This window comes from Eurosta solidaginis, chromosome 1 (genome assembly GCF_040869045.1).
Source record: "Eurosta solidaginis isolate ZX-2024a chromosome 1, ASM4086904v1, whole genome shotgun sequence".
NCBI lineage: Eukaryota > Metazoa > Arthropoda > Insecta > Diptera > Tephritidae > Eurosta > Eurosta solidaginis.
The window spans coordinates 275895223-275912591 of NC_090319.1; the positions used below are offsets into that span (position 1 = coordinate 275895223).

The window sequence follows — 17369 nt, forward strand, 5'->3', positions numbered from 1 at the left end:
TAGTAAAATTAAAATCTGACTAATAAAATAGACACATCATCCATAAACGAAGCCAACAAAAAACAATCATATACCCCTAACGTCCCCCACATCGACAGGTAATACATTAGCCGGCGGAGCAGCATCACCAGCAGGTGGAGGAAATACATCAACAAACTGGGCGCAGTCGTCATTCAAATCGTCTCGCTGGTAAGCAACGCGCAGTGCGTGTACGCAACGAATAATGTCCAATCAGTGCGCGCTATGATATAATATGCAAGGAGAAAGATGCAGTTATTGTTACGAATGCAGCCATTGACGAAAATGCATTGTAAGCCGCATCGAATGATATCGAAAATTATAGCGTTGGCGCTAATACAAATGTCGACCAGAACGACGGGATACTTTTGATGGCGGGTCAGTGGGTCTAGATGAGATCGAACCACGACTCTACTTAGGTAAGCTTGCCTAGTAATTAATATATGGGTATAATAGTAAATTGCTCCCGCTTTCCTTTAGGTTTTCTCACTTCAGCGACACGTATGGAAACATTGAAAAAGGAGAATATGGCGCATATATTGACGTTGGACTCAGTGCCGCGGCCACAACATAAAGCAAGGGCAAGCTTCCTTACACCCAAATATGTGCACGGTAAGTTGGATGTATACTTCTTTGGCAGTTTGCAAAAATCTTCGTTAATTGGAATTTGGTGACTTAATAACACCCAATGCTCAAGGACTAAAAACCCAAGATTCTCATTTTTTTTGTAAAGAATTTTGCATTATTTTAGATTTCCCTCTATATAGATAGAGTATAGAGCCATCTGCAAAATTTTGCTTAAATTTATTCAACGCTGCATGCGGTTTTATATCCTTATCCCTTGCACTAAAAAATTAATGAGTTATGAAGCTGAAGGCTTAACGTTTTAAGAATATTTGAAAGTTTTGGGAGTTTTCATCGCATTCTTACAAATTCGGGTTGAGTTAATTGAAGTTTGTAAAACTCTAACTCATTTAATAATGGTAATGTCTGGGGCAGATGGCTTTTCTCGTCTGCGGTAGGCTTTTCCGGTCTCCTCGCTCTGGGTGAGCGAGTGAATTTGGGTTGTAAGATTAAGAATAAAATGGGCTGAGTCCCTTTCGGTTCTATGTGGCGGATATCGGATCTGCGTTAGGTTGTTGGTTGGCCTCGTTTCGGGAAAACGAGTGAGTGGGAAGATTTCTGGCAAATGTAAAGACGAGGTTGATTTTTATTGATTTTTTTTTCACGGCCTTTCCGCCCACCTACGAGACGACGCCCACGAATAAACCGAGAGAAGCGCGAGCGTAGACTGGCCCCTCGGCCGCGCCAGCTACGCACTGTACGACACCTCCACGAAGAAAACCGAGACGGTAGACTGGCCACTCGGCCGCGCCAGCTACCACACAACAGTTCCTTCCGGAACGGAGTCATGCCGGCCCGCACTATAGCCGGCCCAATCCTTCGCCCAATGGCTACTCTGGCTCGGACGACAAGTCCTCCATCGACAGGTGCAGCGTGGTATGATGGTTGCTACCACATCTTCGGCACCTGCCCTGACTCGTGCAGTCTCGTGCACGATGTACCATTGAAAGGCAATTTTGGCAGTACTTGGCCTTTATAATTTCGCGCAGTCGTTGCAGCGGGGACTTCGCGCGGTATATTGGGCATGACCTGATTGGGTGTTTCGCGTCGCATAAGTGGCACGGCTTTGGATAACGAGCGGCCTGGCGCTCGGTCCTCTTTCGTAGCGAAGCGTAACGAGTCATTCTATTTAGAGAAGATGGAATAAAAAAATAAAGGGAGCTTGTTGATTTATTATGACTAGGTTACGCGTTCGGCGGCGAGTAAGCCCCAATTCTATAATCGGCGCTTTTGAAATTTCGCGCGTGAGTAGGGTGAAAACATGTCTAAATGCCTACGAGAATATATTCATCTCGCGTACGTTATGTGCGTTGCTTCTTTCCCCACACGTTATGTGCCTGGGTCATTAGTGCCTTATTCTGTTTAATTTTGTGTCATCCGGTAGCGCTTCAGCTAGTCAGGCATACTAGTGCTGCAGAAAAATTGACATTTAAGTTGCTTGGTACTCACATTTTGGTACCGAACCGGGTAGAGAGTGTATAATGTGGGATCTTGCGAGTCGTTGTTATTTGTGTTGTTGGTGCTGAAAACCAACAACTTTCTTTGTTTCGATATGGCAGGATGGCAGATTCCCAGTTAATTTGGCTAAAATTAGAACAGGAGTAGTCAAGCTAAAGCATGGGTCCTCTGGTGAACGTAGCTCGATGGTGGATGCCTCTTTTACTTGAGCAGATACTGCGTTGGTGATGCCTGAAACTTGGGCATGCATTTTCCTTGCCGGCAAATTGATTCTGCGTTTTAGTCTTTCTGTCATGAAAGAGCATTCAGACCCTGAATCAATTAATGCCCGCGCGGAGAAGTCGGTACCATTATGATGAATGTGTACGCGAGCAGTTCCTAATAGCACGCCTGTGCTGGAATTAGCATGACAGGATTTTACATTCTGGTTCGCAGAAGAATTTGGTTGCCCCGATTCCTGTCTTCTTTGTGCTTGTGCTGAAGTCGACGGGATATTATCCGCGTCTTTGAATGGATTGCGCCTCGTAGGTTGCTGAACTGTATCCGCATGCAGGAGCGTGTGGTGACGAGAGTGGCATTTGGCACAGTTGTACGAACTGGTGCACCTCGTCACTGTGTGTCCTGGGGATAAGCAGTTCAGGCATCCCCCCGTGGATTTGATGAAGTTGATTCTCTCCACTGGGGTCAGATCACAGAATCGGGGACAATTCCGTAACCTGTGTTCAGCTTTGCACATTTTACAAAAAACCCTTGAAGTTGATTTTGAGGTAGGTTTTGATACCTTCGTTTGGAAGGCACCAAGTCTTTTTATGGGGGTTTCGGTTGTATGCCGAGTATTTGATGGCTTTTGTCCCTTTTGGGCGTTAGTGCCAGTGAAGCTAGACACTGTTTCCAGTGTCTGAAACCTATTTGATAGAAATTTGTCCATATCTTCCCATTTAGATATGTCCATTTTGTGGTCTATGCTTTGTTCCCATAGAGCCAGGGTACTTTCCGGTAACTTTGTCGAACACAAATATGTTAGTATTGCATCCCAATTGGATGTGTCGATTTTGTGACACTTGAGGGATGATAGACAATTGTTTATATCGCTATGTAGTTTCTTTAACGCGCTCCCACACTCACTCTCTACCTTCTTTAAATTAAAAAGAATTTGCAATTGCGTGTTGACTAATATACGCTTGTTTTCATACCTTTCGCACAGGTTTTTCCAGGCCATATCGAATCCATCATTTGTCAGAGGGCATTTTTTTACAATATCCTTGGCCTCGCCCTGTGTCTTGTTGTTCAGATGGAACAGTTTTTCCACCCCCTGTAGGTCGGAATTATTTATGTATATGGCCGTAAACAGATCGCGAAAGGTTGGCCATGATAAATAGTCACCTTTGAAAATCTCCGTGTCGCAAGGAGGGAGGCGGATCTTATGCCCGCGAGGTGCGGCTGGGGGTGCTTGCTCAGAGATAGCGCTATTTTCTACTTTTCTAAATTTCTCTGCCTCAGCAGATATTGTGGATAAGCATCGCATATATATTGCGTAGGTAGATATGTGTTTTTTCCTGATGGCCAACACATCATTTGCGTCGACATCTTCTGATCCCATCAGTGAGTCAAACACAGACTTAACCTTCTTCCATAAGGCACGCAACTCTTCTTGCTGTATCGCAAGAGTGTGCTTATTATGACTTTCCTCTGGAATAAGGCTGTACTGCTGTTCAAACTCTGAGATTAACTCAGCTGATCGGATATAATTTTCCATTTTCTCAACAAATTATCCCTACCAAACTAAAAACAAATTAATCCTTTTAACAAAAAAATGGAGACAGTGTTTTAAAAGATCGCTTTTATTTAATTATTTCAGACTTGGCCGACTCGTTTGATATTTTTTTTTTTTTTAAGGAGGTATGTGGAAGCCGGAGGGATTGTTAAGAGGAGCTCGTAGTCCTCTCACAGTCTGTCTCCATGGGAAGAAGGATCAGTTTGACCAGAGGTCGTCTGACTTGACCCTTCTCGGTTATGAGGTCGACTACACGTACTCGGTTATCTTCGCCGGGGTGTACGTTGACGACTCTACCTAACCTCCATTCGTTGGGAGATAAATTGTCCTCTTTGAGGACAGCGAGATCTCCCACTTTTATATTTTCCTTGGGATGCTTCCGCTTCACTCGTTTTTGGAGTTCGGATAAATATTCGGTTTTCCATCGCCGGCAGAAGGTTTGATGGAGGGCCTTGAGCTTCTGCCATCTATTTAGCATGGAGGCAGGGCTTTCGTTCGCATCCGGTTCTGGCGGCGCCAGAAGATGGCTGCCGGTGAGGAAATGTCCTGGGGTGAGTGGCTCCAGGTCCGTTGGGTCATTGGACGCCGGGCTGAGAGGCCGTGAATTTAGGCATGCCTCGATCCGGCACAGAAGGGTTTGGAACTCCTCCATGGTATATTTATGGAGAGAAGAGACCTTTTTGAAGTGGCTTTTGAAGCTCTTCACTCCCGCTTCCCACAGGCCGCCCATATGCGGAGCGCCGGCGGGAATAAAATGCCAAGTTAATGCTTGATGGCTATACTTGGAGACTGTTTTGTCTCGGCTTTCTGCCAGGAAGGCTTTGAATTCCGATCGTAGAGATCGGGAAGCTCCGACAAAGTTCGTACCATTGTCGGAGTAGATGTTTTTTGGACATCCTCTTCTCGCGATAAACCGCGAAAAGGCTGCGAGGAAGCATGGGGTGCTCAGGTCACTAGTGGCCTCTAGGTGGATGGCCTTAGTGGAGAAACAAACAAATAGGCATACGTAGCCTTTGGACAGTCGACATCCCCTACCGCGGTAGCTTTTTATGTCGAAAGGCCCCGCGAAATCTACCCCGGTATTGGTGAACGCGCGAGTAAAAGTAGTACGTTCGCAGGGAAGGGTACCCATAAGTTGGGACTGCGCCTGCTTCGTGTGAAGAATGCAGGTTTTGCAATTGTGGATGATGGCTCTGATCATTGTCTTGACCTTCGGAATCCAATACTGGGTTCGAATAAGGCGGAGCATAAGTTGGTTCTCGCCATGAAGGGAATCATGATGAATCATCATGACTGCAAGGCGAGACAGCTTGCAATTGTAAGGCAAGATGATCGGATGACGCTCGTTGTACGACATGTCTTTTGAGGCTCCTAGACGCCCCCCCGTTCTGATAATATCATCTTTGTCGATGTATGGGTTGAGTGACAGGATTTCACTTTTCCGATCAATAGGTTCCCTATTTTTTAATTGCAAGTATTCTGTACCGTAGGATATTTTCTGACATACTTTTATTAGTGCTTGAGTCGTTGCCTTAATCTCATCGGCTGAGATTGTGCTCGACTTTTCGTGGCATACCGTTTTTGTTTTAGGATGCGTTCTTTTTATAAATCTCCTAACGTAGGATAGGACTCTTAGAGCTCGTGGCAAGTCTGAAAAACGATCGAGTATATCTTCTTGTTCAGCCTGTGTGACGGCATACGACTGTGCTTTCACTTTCTTCTCCTCATATGATGTATGGTAGTCCGTTTCCTGTACTGGCCATTGGATCTTGTCCTCTTGTAACCAAGATGGTCCCTGCCACCACAACGAGTTGTTGACTAATTCACCCGCTGGTAGGCCTCTGCTTCCTAAATCCGCTGGATTTGATTCTGAATCCACATGTAGCCAGTCCTTGCTTCCGACCATGTCGATGATCTTCGTGATGCGGTGTGCGACGAAGGTTGACCAGGAACAAGGCGGTTTCCGTAGCCATGCGAGGACAATGCTGGAATCAGTCCATAGATGAATGGTGATGGGTCCTAATTTGACGCTCCTACAGATTGAGTCAATCATCTCTGCGAGCAATACTGCACCGCAAAGTTCCAGACGTGGGAGGGAGATTGTCTTCACTGGTGCGACTCTGGTTTTTGCCATAAGTAGGTGTGTATAAACATTATTCTCCTTTTTGACGCGCATGTACACGGCTGCTGCATATGCTTTCTCCGACGCGTCACAGAAGCCGTGGATTTCAACCTCGTCTTCTGGTGAGAATTGTACCCAACGTGGTATTCGAATCCTATCTATTTCCGGGTAATCTTGGGTGAAGGTGTTCCACCGCTCCAATGTCGTTGGTGAGACTGGCTCGTCCCACCCTGTGCCTTCTAACCAAATGTTTTGCATAATTATTTTTGCCACTATGACCATTGGGGCAAGCCACCCTAACGGGTCAAAGAGTTTGGCAATAACTGACAGGATCTCTCTTTTTGTTGGCATGTTAGGGTTGTCTAGTGATCCCGCTTTGAAATAAAATAAGTCAGCATGTGCGTTCCACCTTATACCTAATGCTTTCACTGTGCTGGTGTCTTCAAAGGCTAAGAAGTCCTCGCTGAGCAGATCCGATTTCGGGATGTCTTTGAGAACCTCCTCCGAGTTTGATGTCCACTTTCGTAATGGGAACCCTGCCGAATGCAAAACCTGTCGAATTTCGTTTCTTGCCATAATGGTGGAGGTGAGGTTGTGTCCTCCTGCGAGGACGTCATCTACATACATACATTCCCGGAGTATGTTTGATGCTGTGGGATGGGAACTTTGTACATCGTCAGCCAAGTGTAACAGCGTCCTTATAGCAAGATAAGGGGCACAATTAACTCCGAAAGTTACCGTTTTTAATTCGTAGAGTCCTATTGGTTCGTTCATGTCTTTTCGAAAAATAATTCGTTGAAATTTGGTATGATTATCGTTCATCCAAATCTGCCTATACATTTTCTCTATATCACTGTTGAAGACGTACCGATAAAGTCTCCAACGAATGATGAGAGTCGGGAGATCTGCTTGGAGTACCGGGCCTGGGAGCAAAACGTCGTTCAGACTTGTACCATTAGCAGTCGGACTTGAAGCGTTGAAAACGACCCGGACTTTAGTAGTTGTGCTTTCCGCCTTTACCACGGCGTGATGGGGCAGGAAATAATTATCAGGGTCATTTGCTGCGACTGTGCCCTTAATTTTGTGCATATGTCCGAGCGTCTGGTATTCTGAAAGTACCCTTATGTATTCATTCCCTAACTCCGGATTTTTCGTTAACCGCGTTTCATTTCGATAGAATTGCGAGCATGCGCGTTTAAGGGACCCTGCTAATTTTCGTTCTTCCGGGTATTCCTGTCTAAATGGGAGTGAAACGACATATCTTCCATCCTCATTTCTCTTTGTGGTTTCTCTATATAATTTTTCACAATATCTGTCATCGTCGCTAGGGCATTTAATTTTCGGTACATTTTCCAACTCCCAAAAGGCTTTTATTTGGTTGTCCAACGCGACCTCGTTGTAAAATGACACGATGCTCTTCGTTGGATTCGGTGTTTCAATACGACCGGTTAGTATCCAACCGAACACTGTCTCTTGGGCCAGAAGTGTATTAAGTACATTCTTTTTTAGACCGCTTAGTATAATTTGGGGATATATATCGCCCCCAAGTATGAGGTCTACATCTTCATTGACGTAGAACCTCTTGTCTGCCAAAACTAAGTCTGGGAACGCCTGCATCGGCGTTTCGCGGTTAAATTTAATCACTTACGCGTGTGGCACTCAGAATATTTATTTTTATAACCAAAAAAAAAAAAATTGTGGCAAGAAATATATAAACTTACTTAGCAGCTGCGTGAAGTTTGGAGTTGGTTTGCTTGTTGTTTGATGCGGCTTGTAAATTCCCAGGTTGTGTACCAAGAAAACTGTATAAATACCACCAAAAATATATCACCAAACGTGTAAAAAGCCGGTATCACGAAGAAGTGTGTGGGTTGTGTATATCACCAAACGGTTGAAGAATACCACCACGATTTATACCAAAATGTTGATTGTATGTGGGAAGATTTGTTCGAAAATTGTTGATATCACCAAGAAGTGAATGTGATCATCCAAAGATGCAGGATATGTAACGTGGACTGTACTTTATATAGGCGGTGTTTCCTTTTTCGGGGAGAAGGACCATGAACAATTGTGGTGTGTCGCAAACTCGGCACGGGAGTGGAGGCACCACAATTGCGTTTGGTTTAAATTTAAATGAAAAGAAAAAAGAGGCGAGATATATTCCTCGTTATAATAATTTCTTTATTATAGTGCAAAATTAAATTTGAACAATAATTACCTTTTTGTAATAAAATGTGGCGGGGCTCCTCGGACGGTGTTGTAGTTCGCTCAACGATCGCTGGAAAAGTAGACGGTTGCCTTGTCGAGGACAACCGTTGAACCGCGGAAAAAGTCTCCGGTTTTAAGGGGAAGCTTCCCCACATAGTTGTACCGGCATACATGTATATGTGTACGGACAACATAACCCTATCTATGTACACATATACATGCAGGTGGGCGAACTAGGGGTCGATAAAGTGGTGCTATTAGGGTGGCGCAAATTAAGAAGAATTTAGGCTTCGGGCCTAAACACTCACTCTTACTGTAACAATGCTAATACAGTTTTTTCAATGAAATTTCTTTTAAACATTAAATCAAGTTTGTTGATCATTCCATGGCTTAACTATATGGTTGGCTCATGTCTACAGCAACAACAATACCTTTGTTGAGATTGTAAAAATCTGCGTGTTGGTGTTGGCGAATGGAATGGAATGAAAACATAAAACATAGCAGTTTTTGTTTGTTTTAAGAAAATGTTGTCAACGTGTTGGTTCCATTTTGAGTTTGACATCTCTTTTTGACAATCCCTACGCCAGAGAAATGAAAAAAATAAAATTATCTGATGAGATGAGCCAACAATATATTGAGCCATTGATCATTATTTTTATACTCAGCGTGCTTTGCACACAGAGTATATTAACTTTGATTGGATAACGGTTGGTTGTACAAGTATAAAGGAATCGAGATAGATATAGACTTCCATATATCAAAATCATGAGTATCGAAAAAAAATTTGATTGAGCCATATCCATTCGTCCGTCCGTCCGTTAACACGATAACTTGAGTAAATATTGAGATATCTTGACCAAATTTGGTATACGAGCTTATCTGGACCCAGAATAGATTGGTATTTAAAGAGCGAAATCGGATAATAACCACGCCCACTTTTTATATATATAACATTTTGGAAAACACAAAAAACCTAATTATTTAGTAAATAATGCACCTAGAATGTTGAAATTTGACATGTGGGCTGATACTGAGCCTCCGGATAAAAATTTGAAAAAAATTTATAAAATGGGGGTGGCACCGCCCACATGTGATAAAATCAATTTTACAAATATTATTAATCATAAATCAAAAACCGTTAAACCTATTGTAACAAAATTCGGCAGAGTGGTTGCCTTCGAAAAGTAATTTATCTGAAAGGAAATGTACAATTGAAGCTCACCCTGAGTATATAATGTTGGGTTACACCCGAACTTAGACACATTTACTTGTTTATTATCTTTCTGTTTTATTCCACATTTGTAGTTGTGATCGTTATTTTTTTTTTTTTAATTTTTTTTTTTTTTTTTTTTTTGACAATATTATTGTTTGCTTGCTCTCTTTATATTTCGTTTACTAATTTACGTGGGAGAGGTAGAACGCATGTAAGTGGGAGTACGAGTGATAGTGGGAGTGGAACCAAAACGTAGATTCGCGATATATCCGTTATTATTTGAAGGGGTATCCAATATTTGGTGTATAGATTCCATATACGAGGTAATTTAGGATGGAGAGATAGAGGGAGTGGAAGGAGTAAGCATGGGAATGAGATGGGAGTGGAAATTAGGAGGTAGTTACAATGAGAAGGGAGTGGAACTGAAGGGTAAAAGGAAATGAAAGGAATAAGAAGGAGAAATTGGTGAAAAATTAGTAAAGTTGTAGTATGTTCGATGATATAGAGAGTGATAGGGGGTAGGGCAATCCAGTTTTAAAATACGAGGACAGGACGACCTATGCCGGGTACGCTAGTACATGGTTAGTTTTCAAATTTAGATTATACTGGTCTTCGCTAAAATGGGTGCGCAGAACTAGGTTTCAATTTTAATCCAGAGAGGTCTACAACTGCATCTAAAAAAAAAAGGACGTGTGGCACTCGGGGACTGCCGCGGTAAAGCTATTGCATATTATCAACTTATGCAATTATAATATTTATGCAACATTTTGTTTTCTTTGATATTAATTCAAGTTTTGTCTTTGATATTAATTCAAGTTAACCTGGCGGCCACCGTGGTGTGATGGTAGCGTGCTCCGCCTATCACTCCGTATGCCCTGGGTTCAACTCCCGGGCAAAGCAACATCAAAATTTTAGAAATAAGGTTTTTCAATTAAAAGAAAATTTTTCTAAGCGGGGTCGCCCCTCGGCAGTGTTTGGCAAGCGCTCCGGGTGTATTTCTGCCATGAAAAGCTCTCAGTGAAAACTCATCTGCCTTGCAGATGCCGTTCGGAGTCGGCATAAAAACATGTAGGTCCCGTCCGGCCAATTTGTAGGGAAAATCAAGAGGAGCACGACGCAAATTGGAAGAGAAGCTCGGCCTTAGATCTCTTCGGAGGTTATCGCGCCTTACATTTATTTATTTTAACCTTTTTAAGCGTGGTGACCGATAAGAAAACAAATTTTTTACTTTTATTGAATAAATGTGAAGTTAATATTTAACTTTCTTTTTAACTTTAACTTTAACTTTAACATTCACTTTATAGCGGAATAGCGAAATCGCGGAGCTGCGGAAAATATGCCACAGGATGCGAAGGCTAGCAACTCGCGCGCGCGGCAGGCCTGAGGCTCTAGAAAAGTCGGAAGCGTACAAAGGAGCGAAGAAAGCTCTTAGTGCTGCCATTAAGCAAAGCAAGCTTAAGTGCTGGAAAGCGCTTTGCGTTGAAGTGGATCGAGACGCCTGGGAGCAGGGATATAAGATAGTAATGAAGAAGTTCCGTCCGCCAAACCAGCTGATGAACGAGAACCAAATAAGGAACATTGTGGATGGCCTGTTTCCCACCCAACTGCCTAGGGAGGGCGGGTACGTTACCCATGAAGATCGCAACGAGGAACCATTTCAAGAAGAAGAGCTTAAAACTGCCGTGCGAACTATGAAACCTAGGAAAGCATCTGGGCCCGACGGAATACCCTCGGAGGCAATTAGACTAGCTGCAAATAACTGTCCAGAACTTATGTTGCACATGTACAACAAATGTCTCGAAGAAAGAACTTTCCCCACCATATGGAAGACAGCACGACTGGTTCTCATTCCAAAAACGAAAGGAGATCCCAACTCTCCATCATCCTACCGTCCCCTATGTATGTTGGACACAGCAGGGAAATTGATGGAGAGTCTCCTGAAGCAACGCCTCACCAGAGCGTTACAGGACGCCGGAGGACTGTCGCCCAGACAGCATGGTTTTCGGAGGGGGCACTCCACAATCGATGCCATAGCAGAAGTTATAGACGCAGTCAAGAAAGCTGAGACAGCGTGCCACAGAGCAAGACCTATAGTGTTGCTGGTCACGCTGGACGTCAAAAACGCTTTTAACTCAGCTAGGTAGGAGGACATGCTTGAGTCACTAGAAAGCACTTTCAAAGTACCGCAATATTTGTTAGAAATTTTAAGGGACTACCTAAGAGAGAGGTATCTAATATATGAAAGTACTCACGGTCAAAAAAAGGTAAAACTAACTGGTGGAGCAGCCCAGGGTTCGGTACTAGGTCCCGATCTCTGGAATATAACTTACGACAGTCTTCTTCGATTAGACATGCTAGAAAGCACCTTCCTCGTTGCCTTTGCAGACGACGTGGCAGCTGTGATAACAGCACCAATCTGCGAGCTGGCACAGCTAAAATTAAACCAGGTCATGCGTAATGTAAATAGGTGGTTGGCTGAGCACGGTCTCCAGTTAGCAACAGCCAAAACGGAGATCGTCATCCTCACAAAGAGACGTATTCCCACTACCAGGAACATGATGGTTGGGGACCAGCCAATAGAAACACTCGCTTCAACGAAATATCTGGGAGTGAGGTTAGACAGCAAACTCAACTTCTCGGATCACATACGAGGGGCCTGCGAAAGAGCTGCGCGCATAATAGCTCAGTTGAGTAGATTAATTGCAAACGCAGGTGGCCCAAAGCCATGCACAAGGAAGTTGCTTGCATCAGCCTCGGATTCTATAATATTATATGGTGCAGAAATCTGGGCGAACGTAATGAAATACCGGAAGAACCGAGTCGCCCTCACCTCGGTCCAACGCAGAGGGGCGCTGCGAATATCTTCGGCTTACCGCACGGTATCAGCTGAAGCTGTCCTGGTCGTTGCGGGAACCATACCGATATATCTTCTCGTTGAGGAAAGAAAAACAATATATGACAACGGATCGCAAGCAAGTAGAGCTGCTGTTGCCATGCAGGCGCGAGCAGAATCGACCCGACGCTGGCAAGATCAGTGGAGCAACAGCATCGTAGGAAAGTGGACTAGGGAACTAATCCCTGAACTGAATCCATGGTTGAAGCGACCGCACGGAGAGGTAGACTTTTACCTGACCCAGTTTCTAACGGGACACGGTTACTTCCGCAAATACCTACACAGAATGGGTAAGGTTTATAGCCCGAACTGCCTGTACTGTGGGAAAATAGACGATGTACGCCACACCTTCTTCGAATGCAGGCACTTCTCCCATCAGCGAAGGAGGGTAGAAGAGGTACTTGGCGACCTATCCCCGGGCAGTGTCATTAATAACATGACCTGTCGAAGAGACAGATGGGATACGGTCAGCACATATGTGAGGCATATACTTACCAGTAAACGAGAAGACGGATGCCTAGCCCATTAGCGTGAGAGTAGCCATAGAGCTCACGTAGCGCGCACCCGTACCCGAAGTAATGCTAAACGCGGTCCCAGGTACGGGGATTTGCGCGGGCCGTGGGAGGTTAGGTTTTAGTGGGTAGGCCTTCATGGAAGAAGGGAGTCCTACACTCGGAGAGTTTCGCAGTGAGGCTTAAATATCCCGGTCAGTGCATAAAGCATTTCCTCCTTCCACGAAACACAAAAAAAAAAAAAACTTTAACTTTAACTTTAACTTTAACCTTAACTTTAACTTTAAATTTAACTTTAACTTTAACTTTAACTTTAACTTTAACTTTAACTTTCACTTTAACTTTATTTTTAACTTTTACTTTCGCTTTAACTTTAACATTCACTTTGACTTTAACTTTAACTTTTACTTTACTTACGTTTGCACACATGCTTTACATTGTCGCAACGCATGCTTATTTGGGTTATTGCAAAAAACGCCGGTTGTTTGCGTGCGCTAAAAAAACGCAGTGCGGTTTTATTAGGTTGGCTTGTAAACGACCATATATGTATACGAGAAGCGATAGCACAATGGCTACTTCGTGAAAATCAACGACAGCTCTTTTAGTTTGATTTCGATGGTCGTACGGTAAGGAAGTGTCGAACCCGCGCTTAAAACAGATACCAAAGAGTGCGTGTGACACATGCTCACCGTTCAAGCATTGAAATCAAACTAAATAAATAATTGATTTTGCTTTCGTGATCGCTACGCGTTCGTGTTTACTAACACATTCTCAATTTGGTAACCGTGTAAATGTAGTGGTGCCCACCGCTGTTTACGATAGAGATCCAATTTTATGTATTTGGCCTGTTGCTAACACCGAACCTTTACGAACTTTTCGATCCTTTTCGGATCTTTTTTGACAAATATCCGTTACGGTTTTTTTTTTGATTTAGCCGCCAAGCCCGCGATAAAATCTATCCAATAACTTAAAAATAAAAATCTAGTGGACCGACTGAGCTATCACATCTGTGGAACAAATCATGTCATTACACCTTATACGTATAAAGAAATGTTTCGAAAAAGAATCTTTGACTTGCATCACTTTTTACAAATGAAATGTTTGATGTGTTAACATCTTTGCTCACGGTATGTGGGAATCCTCAATGTAATATGTTAGATGTGTAATATTTTTAAGAGGTATTGTAATGTACCATGTCGGTTCGCTAGATGTTACAGCGGCAGTGCAATGTTATACGGGCGTGCATGCTAGTTGGATCTGGTCTAAGCTCTTCGGCTTGTATTTGATTTTCTTCTCATATAAAATCCTAATACCATTTATACCCGAACAGGAAAGATAAGATCAATACTATTTGTACCCATATGGGCACGAATGAAGACTAATCTCTTTTCAAGGTTCGATTCAAGCTCAAGGCCAGAACAATAATTTTTTTTGTAATTATATTTATTATTATTTTTTAATTTTTCTATAATTGAAAAATTGTATTTTGCTTTTAGAATAGTAAGTAGAAAATCTTTCAGACAACCTGCCATAGCTGCGCAGATAGATCCATTTCGAATGGTGCTAAGCCTTCATCATCAGTACGCTTTAGGCACGCTGCGCTAACCATTTAGCAATAGAGCGTTGGTTTGTTTGACTGATAAATTGGTACTTCTATTCCTTCTTACCAACTATATTTAATCAGCGTTGCGCCATCTGTTGCAAGACACTGATAATGCTGGATTTGTTTATCGTGAATTACTTTGTTTGACATTCACAAGTGCTCTTGGTTTATTAACAATTGTGTTTGTTTTTATCGCCTTTTGATAAATGATTCAAGATTCGATCGAGCTCAAGATCAGAAAAATATTTTTTTTACTAATGATAATTATTGTTATTTTTTAATTTTTCTATAATTGGCCATGCAGCCATCCTTAAGAATCTGGATTCGCCTTCGTCGGACTATTGCGCTCCGACAGTATTTTTCGAGATGAAGTACGAGGTTGTTATTCCGGATAGAGACTATTGGTCGAGGAAGCCGCCGGACCTGAGCGATAGACTGCAGATTTATACTGACGGCTCCAAACTGGATAAAAAGGTGTGCAGCGGAGTCTTTGCACATCAACTAGGGTTGAATCTATCCTTTAGCTTACCCGATCATTGTAGCGTCTTCCTGGCAGAAGTGACTGCCTTAAATTAGGCCGTTGATCGCCTGATGAATGCTGTTCACGGCTATAATAAAATTTGTATTTACTCTGACAGCCAGGCTGCACTAAAAGCGCTTGGATCGGTCACATGTAAGTCCAGGACAGTGGAGAAGTGCCGCAAATCTCTTAACGAGATCGCTGAGCAAACTTCCCTCAGTCTGGTATGGGTGCCTGGACACTCGCATATACCGGGCAATGAGATGGCTGACGAACTTGCAAGACGGAGCACATCCGTTCCGCTTTCGTCGTCCTGGAAGGGATTGAGCACGCCGCTACCTGTAAGCTCACTCTGAAGCGAATTTTCCTTAGGGAAGCGGGAGTATTATCGTATCCTGCTACCATAATAAGCTCGTGTGGCCTGAATGGGACGCGAGACGTACAAGAAGTCTCCTTCTTCTTGGAAGGGGGGACATATCTCTGGGGGTTGGACTTATAACCGGGCACATAGCAATCGGGAAGCATGCACAACAGCTGGGTGCTCCTTATAATTATTACTGCAGGAGCTGCAAAGATGAAGAGGAGATAGAAACAGTGAAGCATTTTCTGTGCCACTGTCCTGCGCTTTGGCGCAAGAGAAAGAAAACTCTAGGAGCTCCCTTCTTTGACGATCTTTGTGATCTGGCTAAGTTGGAACCTAAGAAATTCCTGACATTTGCTGAATCGACCTGTCGGTTTTAGTATTACCTTTTGGCCCTAAGTGCACTGGTGCTTGCACCGGTGGCCGCTCTAACACTGAACCAAAAATCGTACGCTATATTAATAAAAATTATTTATTGATTGATTGTACATAGTCACAATTAACATTTTATTGCCTGTATTAAATTTTTAATAAATATCTATAAATGCATTTATTATTTTTAATAAACGGTTATTAAAAAAGTTTATTAAACATTTCTAGATAAACTAGAGGATGGTACTCACCGGCTTGTATGGATAGTGCTGAGTGCTGGTGGAATGACCGGTGATGGCGCTGCGGTGTCCTTCGATATTTGAGTTTTCTCAGGATGTAATGCTCGGTAAAACTTTCTACGCTTCCTTCAGGTGTTGATACCAATTGTCGGCGTTCACGCTGCTAATAATGGTTAAATGGATGGACCTTAAGGGCTTAGCACGAAATTGTGCTCACTTTAATGTTACGGGGAAATTAGAGACAATTTTAGCCACTTTCCCATTAAAGAAAAAACCACCTTTATCAATATATTTACAGATTTATTCTCCTCGCTTAGGAGTATTTATTTCTGCGTTTCAGCTATAGCAGCGATTTTCGCTCTTTATACGTTTGGTTACAATTCAATAGTTGTTCGCTTTTGCTTAACTGCACTACAATGAATTACAGCAATTTCACTTCAATTTGTTTTGAAAAAAAAATGCACTCAAAGCATAGAAATATTAAATAGAAAAAAAATGGCAAGAGTATAAAAATTTTGTTCGCACAAAGAGCCAGGAAAAAATATAATAATAAACGGTGGTGGTTTTTCTGACAGATGTCGATCATGCCAGATCGCCATCCTGTACGTGCGGCGAATTCGACTTGGTGGATTTTGCGCGGTGGAGGCTGCCACACGGCCATGAGCATTCCCAATAGGGAATTTAAGGGTAAATGCCATGCATTGATTTTGGGGGTAATTCAATATAATAGAATTCAATATATTCGAATACAATACACGATACGGGTTATATATATATAAATTCATAGCTATACGTATGTACAAGAGGGTGATGGGACGGGTGACAGCCTACGCCGCGCAAACATCCTGGCCCGCCTAGGCGTACTAAGCGCCTAACGTGTGCTGCAGCTCGGTCAGAGCTCGAACTGCTTCCTTGATTAGGATTTTGCCCACTTTGGTTTTGTACGTGGCAGTTCGTAAACCGGTAGCGGTGCACCGGATGGTGCGGTCTGACACGGTCGGTGGGCGCCGGTTACGCCGGGAACGGGGTGTGGGCGATGCTGCTGCCGGTTGGTGTTGATGAGTGCTGCGTTTTGGTGGTTCGCGGCGGCGCGACTGACGATGATGGCGCCCCGGCTGCGGGGGTTGGCGACTCCCTGTTTCGCGGTGGAGTAGTGTGTGGTGATGGAGCCCACATACGTGACAGCGCTCGCGGGACGTACACACGCTCGTGTGATGGGACAATGCCAGGCAGTTGGTGCAGTATTTGTGCGCCCTGGCAATCATGGCGCGTTGTTGGGGTTCCATGGCCGTAAACAGTGGGCAAGTCGAGAGCGCGTGGTGCCGCATACACAAACGGCATCGTCGATAGTCGGCGACGGCATCGGCATTTCGTGGTGAGATCGTTGGCCTTGTCACTTGGGATGCCAAGGAACGGCGCGGTGTGGGAACCGGGGGGCGTTGGCTATCCATC

General features: G+C 43.6%; 2 long non-coding RNA genes across 2 annotated transcripts in view; one reads left to right on the forward strand and one right to left on the reverse strand.

Annotated features, from left to right (window-relative positions):
• Nucleotides 1–17369, reverse strand: part of LOC137237342 (uncharacterized) — a 212336-nt gene that overhangs the window by 188149 nt on the left and 6818 nt on the right. Inside the window, exon 2 of the long non-coding RNA XR_010948910.1 lies at nt 15930–17368. This is a non-coding gene — a long non-coding RNA (uncharacterized lncRNA). The remainder of the gene's footprint in view (nt 1–15929; nt 17369) is intronic.
• Nucleotides 105–16139, forward strand: LOC137237339 (uncharacterized). The gene is made up of 3 exons (XR_010948908.1): nt 105–437; nt 499–630; nt 15907–16139. It is a non-coding gene; the product is annotated as an uncharacterized lncRNA (long non-coding RNA).